A 6,402-nucleotide genomic window follows, 5' to 3' on the forward strand; every position below is an offset into this window, starting at 1 on the left:
AACAGATTCAGGGGGAATACAGGAAACTGATCTACCATTCTGGCTCTCAGGGGGAACTTCAATTATAAGTTTGTCATCATCAAAAAGGGGGAAATTGATAGGCTATATGTATCCCTGTTATATTTTGATGATCTAACAAACTTAATGATAAGAACCAGATAAGGAACCCGTTACATATCCTCAAGTACTTAAAGAACAACAAGTCTCAGTTCGGGGACGTGGTTCAACTCTTCAGAGTCAAATGAATAATAGAGGGAACAGATGGCCACCAGTTCCCGTGGTGATTGTACAAGTCAACTCCCCACAACTGTAAAGTTGTTGCATGCATATGCAACAGTGCAAAAATAGTGTAGCAGTCAACTTTATGGGGAATGCCCTTTACCTAACTTGCTTACACCATTCAAATGATGTCACAAATGAGTTATTAACATCAAGCAAAGGTAAAACAAAACACTTGCACATTCAAGAATCGATCAAGCAAATTCTCTCAAGTATGTGTCAATCTTGCAAGTGATTCTCAAGGGCATCAAGAACAAAGAACAACATAACGAAGGACCAGTCTCCTATATTGAGTTATTATATGTCCTTAGTTGTGTTTCACCTTTGTTAAAGTTCTTTACTTGTAATTCCTCTTAGCTTAGTTAAAAGCATTGTGTAGGAAACCTTTGTAAATCATAAACCCTTGTGTTTGTGTCTTGGCTAGAGTTAGTCGAGTTGTAAGTCTTTGTAATAGAGTTATTACAAAGCGGCTTGTAATAGAGTTATTACAAGTTAGTGAGGGATTAAGAGATTAATTCCTATGTTACAATAGGTTGTAATCTAAAGTTTGCTCAGTAGTGAAGTTGAAATCCTAAAATGGTAGGTCGTGGTTTTTAATTTTGTGAGCTGGGAGTTTTTCACGTAAAACTTATTTGTGTCATTTACCTATTTCAGTGTGCATGTGTTCTGTGGGAACTAATAGAGAACCTGGTTCTCTGCAGAGTTTGGTGGACCCTTAAATTCTATCAGTATATAAAGTGATTTAATGATGTAACGTCCCATTTTCTCAAGCCTTTAAGAGTTATCATTCGGGGACAAATGTTTCTAAGGGGACATGTTGTTACACCCCGTACTTCAGACGTTACCGTGATTATAGGATTATCTAATGTAAGCTCAAAAAGAACGAAATTCTTCTACAAGGATAAAAAAGGTTTACCGAAGTCTTAAGTAAGTTAAGATGAATATGAAACTTATTAATCATGATTTAAATAAGTTTAAAGTCATTATATGACTATATATGATGTTTGGATATGAAATATAAAGTTTGGAAAAAATCGGATTAAAGTTGCGGAAACACCAACTAAGGATTTGCCTTGTAATGGAGCTTTTTGAGCAATAAATTTCGTGTGTTATGAGGTCTTTTGGGACATATTATATACCAAATCGAAGGTCTTGGAATTTAGTTTCCAACGCTCTTAAACGTTCGTTCATACGACGTCCTATAAGCGTTAGAAGAAGGGCCAATGCGAGGGTGCCAAGTAGCACCTTTTTGACTTTAAAAAAAACGGGATATTTACATCCCTTATCTCGTCTCTTTCTCCATTTCCCCAGAGAGCACGACCAAATAACACCCCTGACCTTACCCTTAAGCTCTCTACAATGGCTTCAAACAAGATTATCATCCCGAGCACGAAATCACGAAGCGATAACATTGAAACGATCCCTACGACGTAAGTATCGCTATATCACCTCTATTTTTCTTTGTACTTTGAGTTTTGGAATGTATTTAATAGTTAATAAAATGCCTACTTTCTGTATTTAAGCTTTTAAATATCAATAAAGGTTGATAAATTCGTTTCCTAATCGTTAGAACTCATAGGACAGTGATCAGAAGCCGTGAGTTCGAGTTATTTGACTTGTAGTGGACTGTTTTGTAGGCTGTTTCATGTTGCTTTGGGGCTGTCTATTTTGCTACTGTTTAATGGAGTTGTGGAGGAAAAATGGTGTGGAGAAATACCACATAATGGCAAAATGGTGGATTAGTCATTCTTTGTAATATTTTCGGGGTGTTTGACACTACTATAGTTGTCTTTTTGGGTATGAAGTGATTTGGGTTTGTTGGGATGTTGTAAGCTATATATTAACATGGATCTAGACTTGAATCTACTTTAGAAGGTAATTATATTGTGTTCTTTCATGTTCTTAAGTTTATCTTGATGTTGATTAAGTTAAATGGATGGACAAAACATGAATTAGTGAATAAAGTTGTTAATTGAGGATAATTGGAGTTGTGAATTATTTTCTTTGTTATAAATATATGGTATAAGGCTGGAATAATTGGTGAATGACTTTATTATCATGTTAAGTATACTGTTAAGTTAAGTTAAGAAGTCTATAAGGGGTGAAATGGGGTATACGGGTTTCAATCGAAGCTTGCCGCTCGTCGTGAAGTAGTTGTAACTTGTTGTTGTTATATGGTATCTTGTTATTGATAATTATGTATTGCTGGATTTCTATGGTCATTGTTTTTGGTATATGGTATTGGAGGAAGCTCTTGTTACAGGGGAGATGTTGCCCAAATTTACATAAACGAGCTATTAATTTAAGTTGCTGACTTAGCCTTTACTCAACACTGATTTTGAATCTCTTTATGCTATGGTAGATTGAGTTGAGTTGTTTGAAGAATTGCTTGGAAGGTATTAAGGACTCAATGGAATTAAGGTATATTAAGGCTATCCCTTATTTTCTTTTAGCATGATCCATATGATACAACGAAACGAGCAAGCACGCCACTTTCACGAATGATTCTATACCTAGAAGTGCTAGGGTTACCTATGTTCTTGATTCCCCATATGTCCTACTATCATATCGTCTGTTCATGGGTCTCATGACATTCTAGAGACCTTATTGACTTATTTTATTATGCACTATATTTATTTATACATGTTTATTGACCCATGACCATATGTCATTATATACGCGTATATTTTTATATATATATATATATATATATATATATATATATATATATATATATATATATATATATATATATATATATATAAGGAAAAGGTAATGGCATTATATACACATCACCACCTGATCAACTGGTATACGTTGATGATTTCGCCCACAATGGCTGACATGATATGATGGGATGCCCTGAGAGGCTTGATTATGTTATGTACGCATATACCTATGCATGGTATGACATTTATACGCATATGCATGACATTATAAATTTTTCATGTTTCAAAGAGCTATTCAGAATTACTGGTTGAGTTCTTTACTCAATGTTTCTTTCATGTCTTTTATGTACTACTGCCATGCCTTACATACTTGGTACTTTATTTGTACTGACGTCCCTTTTACCTGGGGATGCTGCGTTTCATGCCTGCAGGTCCCGATAGAAAGGTTGAGAGTCCTCTTAGTAGGCTATCAGCTCAGCGGAAGGTGTTGGTGCACTCCACTTGCTCCTCAGTTTCCTATATAGTCAGTATGATTTGAACATATATTGATTGGTATGGCGGGGCCATTTCTCGAACTTAATAACATTTATGTATTCGTAAAGGCTTGTAGATGGATGTCATGTATATGGATACTTGTATGGCCTTGTCGTTCTATGTTTTGAGTATACAAATGATCAAGTCGGCCTTATAGGCCAGTATGTCGCATGCATAAGATTCTATATCATGTTAGGTCATCCCATGTCGAGTATTCTCTTATGTTTAATTCTAGTTATCTCATGACGGCTTTTCCGGTTCATTTACCATGATAGTATGATAAGAAGGATACATTACGTTGGTACTCGGTTGAGTTAGGCATCGGGTGTCCGTCGCGGCCCTACGGTTTGGGTCGTGACATTTTATCTTTTAACGTATTATTTTAAACTTGGACTTATAATTCTTGAATGCTACAATAAGTTTTATAGTCAATATTAATGCTAACAAAAGACATTCAATTAAATTGTACTAAGAATAACAATAGTGTTGGATATCTATTGTTTTTAGTTTTTTCACGGTTTAGATAATTTGCACAACTTATTTTTTATAGTGTTTAGTCATGTAAAAATAGTACTTGTTAGTCGTACTTATTTTAGCAACTTAGTAATTTTAGATTATGTTTATTTTCATTACGACTTATTAATAATATTTTGCTATTTTATTATCTTCATTGTTGAATATTTTAGTACAATTCCATAGCTCGTCTCATATTTTATGTTATTTTTTTAAAAAAATACCTTATATAGTTATGTCTCACTAGGATCAAAGAAATTTTTGGAGCACAAATTCTATGTTTTGTGCTATGAAGACTTTATAAAAAAAAACCGTAATAACCTGAAAACCCGAAAAAAGTGAGATTAAGATCCCCGACTTTTATTGGTTTGGTCTTTAGATTTAATAACCCGACACAATTGGTTTGATTTGGTAATTAGAAAACCCGACCCGGCCTATGTACACTCCTAATTAGAGGAGTTCATGAAAAACCAAAAAATCAAACAAAACCTAAAACCAAATAAAACCGATACAAAATATTTGATAATATTTTTGTTTGATTTAATTTTAGATTTAAATTTTAAAAATTGACTAAATTTGATTTGGTTTTGAATTTAAGTAAAAAATAACCGAAAAAATTGAATCAAACCAATTATAGAAGTACTAATTTAAAATGTTATTATTACACATATATATGTATATTTTTATATAAAGTTTTTAAAATTTTATGGTAGATATTGAATCGTTTGCCCTCTTAGTTGGTAGTTTAGTTCTTTGCTATTATAATAATCAAGTTTTTTACCTCTACATTCTAGTTTGATGGTAGTTTTATTTTGCTAAGTCCAAGAATTTATTTCTTGTTAAAAATAATTTATCTTTAATTGAGGTTTAAATTACTCATCACTATTTTATTCAATTATATATTATCAATATGTCTTGATAAATGATAAATTTTCTTTTACAAAGAATGGTTTTGATAGTGTTGCGTTGGAATATAGTCGGCAGAATATGTGCTTGGCAAATGTCTCATATTTGTGTGTGTGTGTGGGGGGGGGGGGGGGGGAGACCCGACAAAAAAATCGAAATAACCGAAAAATCAACTAAAACGACATAAACTGAATCTATAAAAAAACGAGTTAATTGGTTTGGTTTAATTTTACTATTTGAAAAATTAACTTAATTGGTTTGATTTCTTTTTAGAGAAAAAACGATCCACGAACACTCCTAGTCAATAACACCATTGCAACTAAAGTATAAAGTAACGTACTAGTGTATGTTTAAAAGAAAATAACCTAAAGTATAAAGTAACGTACTAGTGTATGTTTAAAAGAAAATAAATACTATTACCGTTCAAAATATTAGTGCTTTTGACTCACAAAGAAAAATGTAATTATAGCAACTACTTTTTTTAAGAATAAAACTACACTTAAAAATTCATTAATGGGAGCGTGTAAAAAGCGATGAAGAACAGTCCAATTAAATATTCTTTTAATTAAGGATGTTAATAAATTGTAAGTTTTTATGGTGAAAATTCTAAAAAGTTGTTAAAAATACTACTAGTTGGGAATTTCTTTTTCTATTATAAGATATACAGTATAGTATATAAAATGAGTGAATACCTTAAACCCTCTAAACTATCACGTTTTTGTCAGTTACCTACTTAAACTATTCGGTGTCCCCAAAATCCCCCTTAACTATATACACCTATATATTAAAAAACTCTCGTCGATTTTTTAGTGGTGAGTATGATACACCCTTCTATTTACTCAGCCTAATCTGATATATCACTTTAATTAAGAATTCTGACTAATAATAAAAACAATTATATGGGTAAATGTTGGGGGTTAATAAATCAAAGAAAGAGGATAAAGGGATAAACACATGGTCATTTATAAAAATAATAATAATAAAAAAAAAATCTCTTCTATCTCCTCCGATAATGGCTACACCATATCTCAATCGTGATTTTTACCATTAAACTTTGATTAAACCTTGGATTTTTCCATTAACCTTCGTTTTCACCGGAAATTTTAGTTTAATACGAGATATGGGGTAAAACAAATTAGGGTTTGGTTGAAAGAAGAAGACCTAAATGAAGAAGAAAGATGATTTTAGAAGAATCAAGAGAAGAAGAAACTTTCGGATGATACCCATAAGAATAAAGGAAGAAGAAAAATAAAAAAATAAAGAAGAAGGCTAGAATACAAAGAAAATATAGGGAAAATGCAAAAATTAAATTTTTTAAAGAGGGTAACAGTAATTAACCATTAGAAAAAGCCATTTGGGGCCATTTTTATGTATAATTTCATCTCCCACGTGTCTTTTGGCGAGTTACATTACATATTTCATTAAAAAATTGATGAGAGGATTTTTAATATATAGGAGGATATAGTTAAGGGGAGATTTGGGGACACCGGATAGTTTAAAT

The sequence above is a fragment of the Nicotiana tomentosiformis genome, chromosome 6 (assembly GCF_000390325.3).
Source record: "Nicotiana tomentosiformis chromosome 6, ASM39032v3, whole genome shotgun sequence".
NCBI classification, from domain to species: Eukaryota; Viridiplantae; Streptophyta; class Magnoliopsida; order Solanales; family Solanaceae; genus Nicotiana; species Nicotiana tomentosiformis.